The following is a 19,741-nucleotide window of genomic DNA, read 5'->3' on the forward strand; positions in this document are numbered from 1 at the left end:
GTTCTGACAGGCGCTGTCAAACATGCTTCCCTTGTTTGGCACCCTCTAGCAATTTCTTCCACAAGATGTTAGCAATCTGACGCTATCGGTGATAGAGAAGCATGTACACGAACCATCTATCTTATCCTCCTACGGAGAGCGCCATGAACTAGGCGGTAGAGGTCGGGAGATAGATGTTCGTTATTGATTGTTAGCTAGGGACGGAATTCTGTAGTAGATACTTCTTCGCAGAGTTAATAAAGGAAAAGTGTTGATATAGTGAATGTACGGATGTAAGTTATCTCCTTTAAAAGTGAAGGTGAATAATATGTATGTTCATAGAAGTTGTACATTATTGTACTTCCGGTCAGTTCAATCATCTCCGTGGGTGGGGATTGGAGTTCACGGAAGGTAACGGAGACATATAGAAACAGGGGAGGGGGAGGGGGGAGGGGGAGGGGGTAGTGGCAAACCAGAGAAGAACAAAGACACGAGGGGTAGGAGGAGGGAAAAGGGCGAGGAAGGGAGTAATGTACTGATGACTCATTAGGGACACGTATGAAAACCAACAATCAAAGATGGACGGAATGTCCACATGGCTATATAGGTATTGCAAAACTTTTTTACCCAAGCACACTAAATCATATCATACTGCTTTTGACAAGTTTGGCCAGAACCCAGCTTATACAATTTGTATCACGTAGTCCAGTACAATGTTTGAGGAGGTCCAACACTAGTACCGGCATCTCGTTGTTGACGACTCAAGAAGCTGAGACATACAGTATTGTATAACCGCATACTCTTGTAAACAGGGATACAACCAGCTTAGTCATTACGTGTATATGGTGATAATTTGCCATACTTAGCCATGGTAACCTGCATTGGGACGCGGACCCACTGGTTAGTCATTTTACATTGTCGTCATAAATACTGTTCATTAAACACTGCCGTCTCTGCGGGAATCCGCGAACAAGGTTACCGTTTATATGTAGTTCCTAGTTGGTGAGGACCCAGCTTAAACATGTCCTCGCGTAATATGTGAACAACTATGAAGAAGCGTCAACAGAAGCAATACTATGTTTACCAAGACGTCGACCACCATGAACCATGAATCATGTAGCCATCCCTGTTACTGGAAGTAGCTGTATCATATACGAATACGCCGAAATGACAGGTGCATTTGATATAAAAGACAGGTGTCATTCACGAATAGCCTTGATAGGTACGGGTATCTTTGTTAGGAGCAGACGTGCGCTCATGTGCAACGGGATATGTTATTCACGGATAGATGGGCACAGTGTCTTTGTAAGGGGCGCGGGGAGAGAAGGGGAGAGTAAACGATAAACCGCCAGATGGGCATGTGTACACACAATTGATACACACGTGGTAAGGACGGATAGCAAAAATTGAGTGTCACATGATACACGGCTAAAATAGTAAATAGTAGCTTCATATACATGTAATCTGTATTAGACGGGGCTGAACGTGGGAGGAACATGTCACACAAAAATATGAAATAGATCATAAATGACAATGGCACAGATCAAATCACAAATGACATTGCATAACGGTATATTACAGATGCTTCATGTGACCTTACACCATTGGTTATACACAACATGCATAGTTACCATACCTTATTGTCAGCACTGTGGGTGTATACACACGTGGGTCTTCATTTCTTGTTCTAAAAAATAAACAATGAACCCAAATATATTGGCAGTCTGTTCTGAAATATATGTCACACAAACACTGGCAGCCTGGCTATCTATGTGTGATGCCCCCACTGGTCGCTACAAGGCAGCACATAAGAGGCTAGGTATCTCGATAAGGCGAAGCCACCGATCATAGACGAACAAGAGATCTTGCGACGAATGTTAAATTATCGATTGGTTCGCTAGCGAGGTCGAACACACAATGCTTGCGCTAGACGGGCATCAACCAATAATGAATCTATATTGAATCGCGTGCATACATTAACATCAGTGAGTGCTGGAAGGGGGCTGACTAGCAACATGGATATGCATCATATCTCGACAATATAGCGGTAAATTAGTCATTCTCATCCTCAGTTGTTCGTATGACGTTATTTCCGTCTCCCTGTCTGTTAACAGAAAACGGAATCATACCAAAGCCGGGCGTACATACAGCGTATGTGTATGTCATTGCATTCATTCACCGGCGGTTTGTTAATCATTGCAGGAAAATGAAACCGGAAGACGTATCAGGACAAATCCGTTTTATAAACACAGACTACACCATGAGTAAGACACATCGCCTGGCAATTGTTTACGGATAACAGAGGTAAGTGGTATTTCTTTTAAAGCCATTAAATTGCTGGAAGCTTCACATGAAAGATAGTACATGTAGTATTAATACGCAAGGTTTGTCTCGGTCGAAACATCGACGATTTTTATGATGCGCGTTTGTATCTATTAACCGGCTACAGAGTTTAATCACACGGCATATAATGTCATTATTTCGGAAATTATCTGGTATTAATCATGTACTTATAAAGTACTATACCACACGTGTATTGTATTCATTGTGAACATGTTATTATCAGTGCTAGTGTATTTAGACAAATAACTTGCAGAAATGTATGAAAAGGTATTTGGTAAACACATGTGTTGTCATTACTCTAATATGACTTGTAACGCGTGACATATTATAAGCATCATTCATGTCTTGGGATATTTTAAGTCCTATCTGCGTGCACATTTAGAACCATATTGGATCAATAACTAACGAACGCATGTTAGTTTATCTTTTAATGGTCGATTAGCAGCAATGCGTATCAACAGAGCGTGCGTTTAGCTCCTTATAACGGTGGTCGGATAATGTGATATTGACCGGTTGCAGGAATGATTTGACCGTGATCCACCACATATTTGAAGCAACCATTTTGACCATTTATTAGTACGGCTGAGAGTCTATTTGACAAAATATTCAATTGAAGCTAAATCAATTCAGTAATATTTTAAGCTGCAATAACAATAACATTGACCCTACACAGAATATTTCGTTTCAGTTTGACCTATTAGATATATCTACCATTAAGCAGTTACTAAATAATCGATATAGATATCCAGAAGTTATTTACATATGAAAGCATGTTTGGGACACTATACATTGTAGTTATTGTGATCAAAATTAATGCTGTTGAAAACTATGTATTCGGGCGACAGAACTATCAAAATAGATCAATCATTGTTTATTTTCATTCAGTAGGACACACACGATATATCTACCCTCAAGTATATATATTAATAGTTACGGAAATGATCGATATATATATATAACAAGTCGTTAACAACTGAAAGCATAGTTGGAAATCTGTAGTTATTCGGACATAAAACCTAATTCTAAGCTGCTGATAAGTATGTATTCGGGAGACAGTCTAACCTAACCCACAACTGTTAATAGAGGGAATTCCAACAAAATTTGGGGAGAGATTCTAACTAATCATACTTGTGATGATGACGTTGCTTTTGGGTAGATATTCACACATTATGTTACTAGTTACAACACTGTATTTGGAAGATATCGAAACAAACACAATTTTGTTGACGGCAATGTATTAAGATAGAGATTCTACCCAATCACACAACTCTGCACGTCACTCTGTTTGATTGGGACATTTTTGATTAAACACTTTACTTTTGAAAGTGCTGTATTTGGGTATAAAGTTTGCATTAAAACACAATATTTTTGACACCACTCTATTAGGGAGTGCATACCAATGCTAAAAACACTGCATTCTGGCTCTAATCTGAGGAAACACCCACCAGTTGACAGCGTTGCGTATGAGGCGAGATTCTATATAAACACGTGTTGCTAAACTGCATTGGGGAGACATTCGAACGCTATTGTTGACAGAAATGTGCTGGGGAGACATCATTGGAATGTGCTGGGGAGACACATCATTGTAACGTGCTGGGGAGACACATCATTGTAACGTGCTGGGGAGAGACATCATTTTAACATGCTAGGATGACACATCATTGTAACGTGCTGGGGAGACATCATTGTAACGTGCTGGGGAGACACATCATTGTAACGTGCTGGGGAGACACATCATTGTAACGTGCTGGGGAGAGACATCATTGTAATGTGCTGGGGAGAGGCATCATTGTAATGTGCTGGCGAGACACATCATTGTAACGTGCTTGGGAGAGACATCATGTTAACATGCTAGGGAGACACATCATTGTAACGTGCTGGGGAGAGACATCATTGTAATGTGCTGGGGAGAGACATCATTGTAATGTGCTCGGGAGACACATCATTGTAATGTGCTGGGGAGACATATCATTGTAATGTGCTTGGGAGACACATCATTGTAACGTGCTGGGGAGAGACATCATTGTAACGTGCTGGGAGACACATCATTGTAACGTGCTGGGGCGAGACATCATTGTAACGTGCTCGGGAGACACATCATTGTAATGTGCTCGGGAGCCACATCATTGTAATGTGATTGGGAGACACATCGATGTAATGTGCTGGGGAGAGGCATCATTGTAACGTGCTGGGGAGACACATCATTGTAATGTGCTGGGGAGACACATCATTGTAATGTGATTGGGAGACACATCGTTGTAATGTGCTGGGGAGAGGCATCATTGTAACGTGCTGGGGAGAGACATCATTGTAATGTGCTGGGGAGACATATCATTGTAATGTGCTGGGGAGACACATCATTGTAACGTGCTGGGGAGAGACATCATTGTAACGTGCTCGGGAGACACATCATTGTAATGTGCTGGGGAGACACATCATTGCAATGTACTTGGGAGACACATCGTTGTAATGTGATTGGGAGACACATCGTTGTAATGTGCTGGGGAGAGACATCATTGTAACGTGCGGGGGAGAGACATCATTTTAACATGCTAGTGAGACACATCATTGTAACGAGCTGGGGAGACATCATTGTAATGTGCTGGGGAGAGACATCATTGTAATGTTCTGGGGAGACACATCATTGTAACGTGCTGGGGAGACACATCATTGTAACGAGCTGGGGAGACATCATTGTAATGTGCTGGGGAGAGACATCATTGTAACGTGCGGGGGAGAGACATCATTGCAACGTGCTGGGGAGACATCATTGTAACTTGCTGGGGAGATACATCATTGTAACGTGCGGTGGAGAGACATCATTGTAATGTGCTGGGGAGAGACATCATTGTAATGTGCTGGGGAGACACATCATTGTAATGTGCTGGGGAGACACATCATTGTAACGTGCTGGGGAGACATCATTATAACGTGCTGGGGAGACACATCATTGTAATGTGCTGGGGAGAGACATCATTGTAATGTGCTCGGGAGACACATCGTTGTAATGTGCTGGGGAGACACATCATTGTAATGTGATTGGAAGACACATCGTTGTAATGTGCTGGGGAGAGACATTATTGTAACGTGCTGGGGTGAGACATCATTGTAATGTGCTGGGGAGACACATCATTGTAATGTGCTGGGGAGACACATCATTTTAACATGCTAATGAGACACATCCTTGTAACGAGCTGGGGAGACACATCATTGTAACGTGCTGGGGAGACGCATCATTGTAATGTGCTGGGGAGGGACATCATTGTAATGTGCTGGGGATAGACATCATTGTAATGTGCTGGGGATAGACATCATTGTAATGTGCTGGGGAGGGACATCATTGTAATGTGCTGGGGATAGACATCATTGTAATGTGCTGGGGAGAGCCATCATTGTAACGTGCTGGGGAGAGATATCATTGTAATGTGCTGGGGAGAGCCATCATTGTAACGTGCTGGGGAGAGACATCATTGTAATGTGCTGGGGGGAGACATCATTGTAATGTGCTATGGAGACACATCATTGTAATGTGCTTGGGAGACACATCATTGTAATGAGCTGGGGAGACATCATTGTAACGTGCTGGGGAGATACATCATTGTAATGTGCTGGGGAGAGACATCATTGTAACGTGCTGGGGAGAGACATCAGTTGAATGTGCTGGGGAGACACATCATTGTAATGAGCTGGGGAGACATCATTGTAACGTGGTGGGGAGATACATCATTGTAATGTGCTGGGGAGAGACATCAGTGTTATGTGCTCGGGAGAGTAATGAGCTGGGGAGACATCATTGTAACGTGGTGGGGAGATACATCATTGTAATGTGCTGGGGAGAGACATCAGTGTTATGTGCTCGGGAGAGTAATGAGCTGGGGAGACATCATTGTAACGTGCTGGGGAGACACATAATTGTAATGTGCTGGGGAGAGACATCATTGTAACATGTTGGGGGAGAGACATCATTGTAATGTGCTGGGGAGAGGCATCATTGTAATGTGCTGGGGAGACACATCATTTTAACATGCTAATGAGACACATCCTTGTAACGAGCTGGGGAGACACATCATTGTAACGTGCTGGGGAGAGATATCATTGTAATGTGCTGGGGAGAGACATCGAGAGACATCATTGTAATGTGCTGGGGAGAGACGGGGGGACACATCATTGTAACGTGCTGGGGAGAGACATCATTGTGATGTGCTGGGGAGACATCATTGTAACGTACTGGGGAGACACATCATTGTAATGTGCGAGGGAGACACATCATTGTAATGTGCGTTGGAGACACATCATTGTAACGTGCTGAGGAGACACATCATTGTAATGTGCTGGGGAGAGACATCAGGGAGAGACATCATTGTAATGTGCTGGGGAGAGACGGGGAGACACATCATTGTAACGTGCTGGGGAGAGATATTCATTGTAATGTGCTGGGGAGACACATCATTGTTATTGTAATGTGATTGGGAGACACATCGTTGTAATGTGCTGGGGAGACACATCATTGTATTTACTGGGGGGACACATCATTGTAACGTGCTCGGGTGAGACATCATTGTAATGTGATATGGAGACACATCATTGTAATGTGCTTGCGAGACACATCATTGTAATGAGCTGGGGAGACACATCATGGTAACGTGTTGGGGAGAGACATCAGTGTAATGTGCTGGGGAGAGACATCATTGTAACGTGCGGGGGAGAGACATCAGTGTAATGTGCTGGGGAGATACATCATTGTAACGTGCTGGGGAGACACATCTTTGTAATGTGCTGGGGAGAGACATCATTGTAATGAGCTGGGGAGACACATCATGGTAACGTGTTGGGGAGAGACATCAGTGTAATGTGCTGGGGAGATACATCATTGTAACGTGCTGGGGAGACACATCTTTGTAATGTGCTGGGGAGAGACATCATTGTAATGAGCTGGGGAGACACATCATGGTAACGTGTTGGGGAGAGACATCAGTGTAATGTGCTGGGGAGAGACATCATTGTAATGTTCTGGGGAGACACATCATTGTAACGTGCTGGGGAGATACATCATTGTCATGTGCTGGGGAGAGACATCATTGTAACGTGAGGTGGAGAGACATCATTGTAATGTGCTGAGGAGAGACATCATTGTAACGTGCTGGGGAGACACATAATTGTAATGTGCTGGGGAGAGACATCATTGTTATGTGCTCGGGAGAGTAATGAGCTGGGGAGACATCATTGTAACGTGCTGGGGAGAGACATCATTGTGATGTGCTGGGGAGACATCATTGTAACGTACTGGGGAGACACATCATTGTAATGTGCTAGGGAGACACATCATCATTGTAATGAGCTGGGGAGACACATCATTGTAATGTACTGGGGAGAGACATCATTGTTATGTGCTCGGGAGACACATCATTGTAATGTGCTGGGGAGAGACATCATTGTTATGTGCTCGGGAGAGTAATGAGCTGGGGAGACATCATTGTAACGTGGTGGGGAGATACATCATTGTAATGTGCTGGGGAGAGACATCAGTGTTATGTGCTCGGGAGAGTAATGAGCTGGGGAGACATCATTGTAACGTGCTGGGGAGAGACATCATTGTAACGTGCGGGGGAGAGACATCAGTGTAATGTGCTGGGGAGAGACATCATTGTAACGTGCGGGGGAGAGACATCAGTGTAATGTGCTGGGGAGAGACATCATTGTAATGTGCTCGGGAGACACATCATTGTAATGTGCTGGGGAGACACATCGCTAGGATGACACATCATTGTAACGTGCTGGGGAGACATATCATTGTAATGTGCTTGGGAGATAAATCATTGTAACATGAGACATCATTGTAATGTGCTGGGGAGACACATCGCTAGGATGACACATCATTGTAACGTGCTGGGGAGACATCATTGTAATGTGCTGGGGAGAGACGGGGAGACACATCATTGTAACGTGCTGGGGAGATACATCATTGTAACGTGCTGGGGAGACACATCATTGTAATGTGCTTGGGAGATAAATCATTGTAACATGTTGGGGAGAGACATCATTGTAACGTGCTGGGGAGACACATCATTGTAACGTACTGGGGAGACACATCATTGTAATGTGCTAGGGAGACACATCATTGTAATGTGCGTTGGAGACACATCATTGTAACGTGCTGGGGAGACACATCATTGTAATGTGCGTTGGAGACACATCATTGTAACGTGCTGGGGAGACACATCATTGTAATGTGCTGGGGAGACACATCATTGTAACGTGCTTGGGAGTCACATCATTGTAATGTGCTGGGGAGAGACATCATTGTAACATGTTGGGGAGAGACATCATTGCAACGTCCTGGGAAGATACATCATTGTAATGTGCTGGGGAGACACATCATTGTAACGTGCTTGGGAGTCACATCATTGTCATGTGCTGGGGAGACACATCATTGTAACGTGCGGTGGAGACACATAATTGTAACGTCCTGGGAAGATACATCATTGTAACGTGCTGGGGAGACACATCATTGTAATGTGCTGGGGAGACACATCATTGTAACATGTTGGGGAGAGACATCATTGTAACATGTTGGGGAGACATCATTGTAACGTGTTGGGGAGAGACATCATTGTAACGTGTTGGGGAGAGACATCATTGTAACGTGCGGTGAAGACACATAATTGTAACGTCCTGGAAAGATACATCATTGTAACGTGCTGGGGAGACACATCATTGTAATGTGCTGGGGAGACATCATTGTAATGTGCTGTGGAGACATCATTGTAATGTGCTGGGGAGACATCATTGTAATGTGCTGTGGAGACATCATTGTAATGTGCTGGGGAGACACATCATTGTAACGTGCTGGGGAGAGACATCATTGTGATGTGCTGGGGAGACATCATTGTAATGTGCTGGGGAGACATCATTGTAATGTGCTGGGGAGAGACATCATTGTAATGTGCTGGGGAGATACATCATTGTAACGTGCTGGGGAGAGACATCATTGTAATGTGCTGGGGAGACATTATTGTAATATGCTTGGGAGACACATCATTATAATGTGCTGAGGGGGGACATCATTGTAATGTGCTGGGGAGAGACATCATTGTAATGTGCTTGGGAGATAAATCATTGTAATGTGCTGGGGAGACACATCATTGTAACGTGCGGGGGAGAGACATCATTGTTATGTGCTTGGGAGACATCATTGTAACGTGCTAGGGAGACACATCATTGAAATGGGCTGGGGAGACATCATTGTAACGTGCTGGGGAGACACATCTTTGTAATGTGCTGCGGAGACATCATTGTAACGTGCTGGGGGGACACATCATTTTAATGTGCTGGGGAGACATCATTGTAACGTGCCGGGGAGACACATCATTGTAATGTGAACACACTACGTTTCTAGCTTAACACAATATTCTTATTTAACAAACCTATGTTGACAACCTTTTATTTGTAGAGAAATTCCCACTACATGTAAACACTTTTGTTTACAAGACGGTATTTGAGTGAGATCTTAACTAAATAACTATTATTGACATCATTACATTGATTCAGGTATTTCAAATAAAACACTATTGTTGACAAAACTATTTTTGGGAGAGATTCGTACGCGTGTACTCTTGATAACGGCAATTTATGCAAATTCAAGTTATTTATGATGAGGAAAATGTGTCAAAGATTAATGGTTTTAGATCACGTAACATTGCTTTATAAGGGTCGGGACACTACGTTTGTAGATATTTGGTCGGTCTAGAAAAGTTCACACTGTATTCGGCGTCGATAGTTAATGTTTGTATTTTAAATAAAATACCAGTAAACACATTTCACTCGTTGTTAGGAAGGCTATCAGTATGTAGCGGATATTTGTGTTTGATAACCCGCTGTATTTACATCCAGATCGAGACATTCTAGACCCTGACCCCACACTTAACAGTAACGGTTTAACATACGGTCGTGTTCTACAGTTATCGAATACTCCTTTCCATGTGTCCCCCATTGTTTTTAGTCGTCCTTGTCACATGGCCATTTACTGTCTAACGTTATGTTGATGTTGACAGAATATTTCAAAAATGGAGGAAAGTAAATAAAAATTCCTTAAGTGGACAAGAGTTCGTGCTGTATGGCCAATCTTAATGACAGATGATTGACGTATAAAGGGGAGGGTTAACATGCAGTGTGTTACGTGTATTGACCTTACCAGACGTAGACCGTCATTGTTGACTACAGATCAAGCTCGATAACCTCTACTGATAACATGTGTAATGATAATACAGAGATACCCCGGGGTTTATAAAACTTCTACGTAACCGATAAATAAGACCTGGAAAAAGTTCAAAAAAATTTTGACCCACTTACAACAGTATCTAGTTTCTTGCTAAAAAATATTGCTTCAACGTAATGGTACAAAATATGGGAAAGTTATCTGTATATTATGTTTGGGCTTGATTTGTTATGAACCAGAATGCCATGTAGTGGTGACTTCAACGTAAACAAAATCGTCTCTAAATATCATTGAACATGTATTCGTTCTTATCTAGATCAAACTAAATGATTTCATATGTAAATGGGAGTTATGGACAAAAATATTTTCTCAACAGCAGTTCATAAAATATATATTTTGGATAGCTCTCTGGTCTTTCAATCATTTATTTGATTTCAAAATGCACGTGCATCGATGCACGTAAACGTTTAGGTCACTTGTACCCATTCTAGATTAGCGTATGTTGCTGACCATCCCGAATAATGTAACTTTCACGTGATCGATAGAAAAGTGTATGTACTCTAGATCTGTGACCTATATATATCAGACGTCATTATCATGTATGAATGACGACAGCACAGATAACTGTATGATTCATCTGGCTGTATTTACTCTGTGAAGATAATGTATGCACTACATGAATATGTTCAACTAACTAAAATTGTTTAGAGAGAACCTTATATGTTACGATATAGTATCCCCTTTCTCCTTTAACAGCCGGATTGTAACGTTAATTTTGAAATACCGAACGTCGTTGACGTTACAATATTTGAAAAGAAGGCAATGCTTTGTGCAACCGTTGACGTGGGCATGCACATTTGCAGCCCCTCTTTTGCTCTGAAATGGTTATTTGTTATTCATTTTAACATATATTTCTATTGAAATGCATATAATTATTATTGAAATTTGACTCCTCAAGTCATTTGGGTCCTCTGTCGATTTATTAACGTCAGTTTCCAACATTAAATAATTATACGCTATATGTGACTACTGTCGGCCCTCAGCAGGGACGGGCGTTTTCTTCAGTATTTACTGCTTAGTAAACATTGAAGAGATCAACCTAGATCTGCTGAACTGATTACATTACATGAATTTTCACATTTTCAATTTTCTACACGTTTTCTCTAAGTGTTCCATTTCTCGTATCTCTCTTGGCACAGCCGAATAATTTGTTTTACCGTTTATTCTAGTACAACCTTCTACAATAAGTCCATGTCGGCTTAGAGGTGTAGAGCGCTTACAGCGTTCGAACCATTTCTGGATGACATCCTGCATTTGGGAATCCTATGTTGTACCTTAAAACAAGGTCTGATACAGAATAAAGTAAAAATACAATGATAGTTAGAAGATTGTAACAGGAAAGTGCAACTGTATGCTCCCTAGCGTTACATCCGGTGAAACAGAAAACATTTGATCATTTGTGACCTTCGATATCCCTTGAATATTAGATTCACATGTACCACTGATTCTATAAAGAAGCTACCAAACGCCATTACCTATATCAGTTGCCACCTACATGCAAGCAGGCCATTTTATTTTCCTATAATGTTATAATGGGTTTCTTGATATCATGATCAAACGTGCCAAACAAATATTATCTTACAAAATTGAGATGCACAAAATGTCAGATTTTATGAGATTGATCGTAAAACGAACCTGTTTGTGGTGAAATAAAGATGAAATATGACAAAGGCAAATAAATCTATAACTAATAGCTATAAAGACATCAGCGACAGCTAAGCTTGATGTCAACAATCGTTTAAGAAATCTATAACTCGGCAATAGTGTGTACGTCTTAAGATACAAATAGCACGTAGAGCTATACCAGGCGGGGGAAGTTAATGGTGGCAGCAACGTCACGACCAGGGGAGAAATATGACGTTCATCTGTATACAGATTACGAACCTGAATTACCAAAGCAGGAAGATGTTGCTATCTATGATGGATACAGAAGAAATGGTAAATGCTGTTCTGTAGTTTGTCCAACTATTTGGTTTTACGTAGCAAAGAAGAAAAATTAAACCAAGCTTTGTATTTAGATGTTCGCAAGTGGCAAGACCTCAGTTGTATCTGTTCAATCTTACATAACATATTGTCAATTGGGATAGCTCAGTGAAATGTTTATTTATTTATTTATTTACTTTCATGTTTTTGTATCAACAAGCTAAAACAACTCGGCGTTTCCTCAAATCATATTTCTTATACTCACTCTATGTAACAAAGTCGACGACTCTGTTGGTTAAGAAAAATCATCCATTGTATCCAAAAGAATCATTTGTAACGTCATAGGGTGTAAATGGGCACTTTTCAGTTTTCTCTCTATCTCTACATAAGTTTCCAAATACGGCAGTGATTGTTTGACCTTTCGTATGACTTGATGAGTCCAGAATGGACGAATTTGCCATATGGTACAATAAATGCTTCCTTTGTTTGGCTATGTACATCGACAAACAAACTTTTTTAATAGACGCTTCCTTGTTCTGTATTTCTAGTATTTGTTCCTTCAATAATGAAATGTATCATTTTTGTTTTATGAGTCATATATATTACCCATTTATTTCTTCTTTCTTTTTACAATGGTATATAAGATACATTGGTCATTTATTTTGGAATCTATAATAAACAAGTGTCGTGGTAGGTTGATCAGAAAATATTATTTATGTAACATCAGGTGCGATTCGAGTTTCACAGGCTTACACACGACCGCAGTCACCTACTTATTCCTAAGTGTAACAGTTGTACTACGTATATGTGTTAATTACATGTTCATGAAGTTTGATCGAGGTTTCAATATCAGTACGATTAGATGAAATGACACCAACTGTCACGAAGGTACACTAGTTACAGCTAGGAAAGAGAGGTATTCTGGTTCATTTCTATCAATTATTGACACTGTTCATTTTGTCATGCGAACACGTTTTAACTCTTGTACAAATTACTATCAATAATTAAATTGTGTCAACTCCTTCCATTACTTATTCGGGTTAGAATATCTGACATTTTGTTTAGTAGATTTTACGAGTGCTGCACCATCTGTTTGACATTTTGTGTTAGACTGAACAATGGTTTTCCATTACGGTTAGGTAGGACATTTAAAAATATATATATAGCAATATTTTACATCGAAAATTACCCTAGCATGTCATTGAATAGCAATGGAAAACCAAACGGGTGCTATCGACTGAAATTGGAAATACCCTTCGGATTCCATTACCAAACATTACATCTAAAATGTCATCAACGTACGTATAAAAACATTTTAAAATGAATCGGCGTGCATATCGATGTCACCTTCTAAGGAGGAATCGGCAAGATTTTAACGAATGACACTTGGCTAAACACTAGGGAATGAGCCAGTGATATCTGCCAAATTTTATAAATTAACATGGATTAAGCAAAAATATCTACGAAATAGGCGCAGATACATTCCGTTTCTGCTGGGAGTTTCTTGCAAACAAACCAAAATACATCTTATAAGGACGTTATAGAAGTCATAAAACTTATAAGTCGCCACCTACGACCAAGCAATATGATTGAGGAAGCCAATATATTTTCCTATAATTCTAAAATGGGTTTCGTGAAAGAGAACATCAGACGTGCTGTACAAAGACTATCTTACATAATTATGACAAACAAAAAGCTCAAGTTTAACGAGACCGGCAGGCGAATCGCTTTGTGGTGAAACACAACGGAAACATGACAAAGGCAAAAAACAAACAATATCCTAAGTAGTTATAAAGGCATCAGCGACAGCTAAGCTTGGTGTCAACAATCGTTTAAGAAATCTATAATACGACAATATCTTGAGCAACTTGAGATACAAGTAGCACGTCAAGTTATGGCTTGTGGCGGAGGATGACGATGGCAGCAAGGTCACGACCATGATAGAAACATAACTTTTTTTCAGGATTTCGAACCTGAATTTCCAGTGACAGAAAAATATTGCTATCTTTGACACAATAAAACAAATATGTAAATTGGGTCTATTCCATTTGTTTATAGTGGGAAGATACTTATTGTATATATTTGTTAACATGCGAGTTTGATTTAGATAACGGAAGGTATTATTCAGGTTTAGATACCAGATCTCGTTTTGCCAGATTTAGATATCATATATATGGTTCGTTTTGTTAGCAACGAGATGATCTCGACACGACAACGGATAGTGACAATCTTCAAATAAGGACGGCATGCATTTCATATATTGAATCTTCAAACCAGCATACGCTTTTGTATATATGTAAATTGTTCATTAAGCATGCATTAAGTTTCCAAGGACAGATGAGACAGACAAAATGCCACCATGCTGGAGGTATAGCGGTAACATAAGGGAAACATTCCTGTTCACATATATCAATTATTAACACTGTTAATTTTGTATTGTCAAACACATTTTCGCTCAGGTACCCATTACTATTAATGATCAAAACTGCCAATTTGCAAACTATATCACCAAAAAAGGCTGGGGAGAATATTTTACGAGTAAAACATCACTTGTTTGACGTTTCAATACGTCACAGTTTTGTTAGGTTATAAAAGAAATTACATACAGCAATCACACGGAGAATCCACCCACCCACCCACTTAAAAGAAGAAGCAGAAAACAATTTCATCGGGTCGCATTATGATAAACAGAGATGTGTCTTCGACTGACACTGGGACGTTGGGGCACCTTATGGATATCTAGCACTAACCATTAACAGACATAGTGAAATGAGCTTTGGATACATATAACATGCTAGCAACAGAATGAAGAGTACTTTTTAAATGTCAGCGAGTGACACAATGTATTATCAACGTGCACGAATAATGACAGTAACGGCAAGGACACAATCTTGATTTAATGTTGTATTTCCCTCACTCAGAAAAAACGAAATACCGGATAATGATACTACAGTACCATGCTTTAATCAATAATGAACTTCGACGAATTATTGGTGTCAATGCGAATTCCGTTGTATGTTATGACTGATTTCAGTTCCAAGTCAGGTATTGTCTGACAATAGACCTGGCCACGAATCTCCACGAATCTCCTTTGCAGACAACATGGCTGCTTCAATACGCTTGGTTAATGATTCAATCCTTGATAATTCAAAATATAGAAAATCTATCAATCATAACCGCACAAATTGTATGGTCCAACATGACTAAAAACTGTCAAACCTAACGATCTAAACAAGGCCTACATTTCATCTTTTAACGATACAAGAATAATAATGGCAGCGTATATGATTCATTCAGCAACATAATTACTTTCTACTTATACATTAGAAATTGTTTGAAATAGTATGCCATAATGTACGTGTCTATATTATTTACTGAGCCATAGTTTCATATGAAGTTTTGTTGTGCAAGTCAAATTCGATTTGGCCGATTACCCAGTGTATTAGATGGAAAGAAGGGACTTTGGGTGTTTTTTTTTAAGAAACCATTCTTAAGTGGTTTGTGTAATAAGTATGATGCAAACCAGTATTCGGAAAATGTGAATTATTCCGATGCAGCTTCTGTTATCCTGCATGACTTCCTTTCCCCCCAGAAACTCTGCTGGTTGTATGGATATGAACAGTTTCGTGATTCCTGATGATGATTGCGTGGGCTCCTCTGATATGTCGGAGTTGATCAACTGACAACTAGTCACATTGTTTATAGCAAGGCTTATACGTGTTATAGTTACATGTCATGCGAGTTTTGGAAGAAGTTTGCACAATAGAGGACTACAGGGTGTCATATACTGTCCCTAGAGCCTCATCACGTAGGCAATGGCTAACATCACAACTGAATGACGGGGTTCTGCTTACAATTACATTTCATCATTCCTATAGATAAGCTGGCCGGCTTCTGAACCGATGGATACATATGCACAATACTGACGGCTCACTGCAGACAACACGGCGTTACCAAAACAACAGCAGTGGACGTGAAGTACCTAGAGATATTCTAAACTGTATATGATTTATACCGCTAGAGGGACAGCGGTTAACCTATATCACGTCACATTTTGGCTACAGAGCCTTATGTTTAAAACTTTTATATTCAATTTAAAACAATTGAGAATATGCCAGTTCTGTCAATTTTTCATTTCCAATGATAGAAACATTAATTTTTATTGCGTAAGTTTGAACTATATTTCATGAAATGAAATTTGTCTCTTGTCTACAGCAAACTAATCTAATCCCTTTTATTAAGAGCATAGTTGAGATTCTGTGTTGACCTGTGATAAGACGAAGAAACCTTGGTTTTTCCCATGAGTTGTTATGAGTACTCCAGGCTTAATTCCTAAATATGTATGATTATTTTTGCAAGTGTGTCCTTAAATGATCAGTACCCGTGAACAAATATTAAAAATGGCAGTGTGACTTAACTAATGTTATTAATGGTTAACCAGGTAAATGTGATATTTGTAGTGACGTGCTAGTTGTATTGATGTTAACATTGTACATATCTGTTCGTTAAAGAGGCAGAAAGGTTATGTATTATGTAGTGACATGTAGTAATAAAGCCAGTAGGTGTCCTTGTTAACTGATGCCAGCGATAGACCAATGAAGCGTGTTTAAGCACGCCTAGCAGACACTTGCGCAACTCAATATTGATTAGGCCATTTTACAAGAAATGGGGTTAATTTTGTCCTGGCTTACATGTTGGGTTCGATCAATTCGTTTCATGCAATTGAGCACATACGAAAACACCGAATGGTAAAAATCATACATACTATTTGCATTGAATCAATAATCGGCGGATTCAACAAGATATCTAATGTATGAAAACCCGAAATAACAAACTGAATAAAGATTGTTACTGGTAGGTATGCTAAACAATATTGTACTGTTGTCATAAAGAGATGTGGTTTGCACAATGGTGTTTCAGTATCGGCTTCTGTTTTGCTGCGTTACTTGTAGTACATGTAAACACCTATGTCAGTAGAACAACCATGGTCCGAGACATATTCAAAGCGTTTACTTTCCTAGTGAACCCGTGCATGTTCGGGGAAGGAATAGGCCTGCTGAATTATCGTAAGAGGCAACATAGAAGAAACCAAACTTAATATGCTGCCTTCATTGCAACACTTCTTTTTCGTTTCCTTTCTTTCCTGTCTCTCCTGTCTTCTTTCATTTTTATCTACTTTCTGTTTCAGACGGTGTCTCGATAGGCACCCGTCCTCATATCACTCTGAAGTTTGCGAAGACGTTAAACTCCAAACAAACATTCCTTGTGTTTTTACGATAAGGCATGATACATACAGCATGCATTGCAAAGTCTCATTAGGAAAATAATGTTTCAACCGTTTTTGACAAATGTACTTTCCTGGTATTCTCAGGATCAGGCATGTGGATGCAAATTGCTTTGTAAGAAACACGAATCCTTTTTAAATTTGCCTTTATTTCATTTCAATTTCAATTACAACAAATATTGAAGATAAACAATTGTATTGAACATCAGGTTTAGTTCCTATATTACGTTTTTTCTTCACAATAGATTAACATCAATCCAAATAATATTCGATAATACATACAATTTAGTCACAAAATGATTTAATGCACAGTACGATAGAGTTTGTCGTATATTTATGTATTTAATTTGAAACACTTATATGTTCAGTTGTTATGAAATCTTTAATGAAGGTGAGTTTAATTCATGGTGCTTGATACCTACGTAGCTGAGATAGGTTTTTTGGTATGTCTCTGTTAGTAGAAGAAGAATCATTCGAAACGTGTTCAAAGTGTCGTGAGTCGTTGTAGACCACTGTTCTTTTCTGTTATTGAAAGGACATGCCATAATTAATGAAAGAAAAGCTTTCCCCTTCATTGCAAAGAGGCGTCCAAACTTCCGGTTAGGGAAGACATCTTTTTCATATCCTGAGTGGATATCCAGCACGAAACATTAGCGAGAACTTAACCAGAAATTACACATATATGTGTACCGCACACTCGTGCCGACGGAAAACCTTTGACCGCGAGATGGAATGCTCGCACGCGTACTGATGAAGTTTAACCCCAGTATCAGTGTGATGTGTATTTTTTGCATTATTGTATCCTAATCAGGGACGTCAATGATCAAATAAGGTTCGACATTATTTGAAACTACATTGCAACTGTTTACTTTTTGTTTAATGAGCAATTAATGGAATTTGACAAATAAATTAATAGTACTTCAAACGCTGAAACAAATGAGCTAGAAAAAAACAAAAGTTCATTTGTTTACATACATTTAGTGCACATGTGTGTCTTTATTTTCATTTTATTTATTTATTAGAAAATGGGCGTGAAAACAGATCATTTCCAATCTAGAGGATATGACAGAGAAATTTCCACCCTCAGAGCTTAGATTCTTGACTATCTTACCCTCGGTAAAACCTCGGATTAGACAGTCAAGAATCTCCTACGAGGGTGAAGATTGATCTGCCTTACACTCGCGGTAGGGCAATATCCTATTTATCATTTCGAAACCTATTATTTCACGTCCTGGATTTTAATGAGAATTCCTAATACATCCTTGTTTGAAGTAGACTTGGAAGTCTCAATTTTGTATATTTTTGTCTGATTTTACTTCGTCTCAGCCAATTAACTTAAGTGAATACCAAAACTATCAGCTATTTTATTCAGTGTTAGACTAGCTGTGACAGATTCGTGCATAATCGTTTACTAACGTGCATAAAACATATTAACCACTTAATTACAACTATTTTGCCCTGTTTTCACACTGATAACTCAACACACAATCAGTGTTTGCAAACGTTTAACATCATTAGTACGATACCGACTGATTATCCTGTAGAGTTGACACGATACTCGTGTTACATTTTTGCAAAACAATACCAGAATTAAACATTAAAAAAAGAAGAATATACCAAAAACAAAAATACAACTTACAAACAAATGTTGTGTCTGTTGTTAGGTCATGACTGGCTGGTTATCCCCCTTTGTTGATGTACACGTTCTCACTACAAAACAACGGCACATCTGTTAACTGTGTAACTACTGATTACATGAACTGATTTATAGCTTTCTATCTTACAGGACGGGCTAGCCGCGACTGGACCTCGGACAGCGATAAGTTGGTGACTAGCTTCTGGATGATAATGGCAAAATCAACACCTTTATCACTAAAATTGTGTAACATCCTCTTGGCTGAACGAGTCACATTTACTAGGTTTACTATCGAAAGGAT

At 39.7% G+C, this 19,741-nt stretch overlaps 1 protein-coding gene across 3 annotated transcripts in view; it reads right to left on the reverse strand.

The window, feature by feature from the left end:
- LOC110457770 (ATP-binding cassette sub-family G member 5-like) overlaps positions 1-19,595 on the reverse strand; it is a 47,024-nt gene extending 27,429 nt beyond the window's left edge. Inside the window, exons 1-2 of one of the 3 annotated variants that reach the window (XM_021509155.1) lie at positions 19,444-19,595; positions 1,616-1,666 (exon numbers count right to left, since the gene is read on the reverse strand). The gene's annotated coding sequence lies outside the window, so the exon portion shown is untranslated. Of the gene's footprint in view, positions 1-1,615; positions 1,690-19,443 lie in introns of those variants that run through there. The other 2 variants (XM_021509158.1, XM_021509156.1) reach the window with 2 other exon arrangements.
- Positions 19,596-19,741: the final 146 nt, after the last annotated feature.

The sequence above is a fragment of the Mizuhopecten yessoensis genome, unplaced genomic scaffold (assembly GCF_002113885.1).
Source record: "Mizuhopecten yessoensis strain PY_sf001 unplaced genomic scaffold, ASM211388v2 scaffold9309, whole genome shotgun sequence".
NCBI classification, from domain to species: Eukaryota; Metazoa; Mollusca; class Bivalvia; order Pectinida; family Pectinidae; genus Mizuhopecten; species Mizuhopecten yessoensis.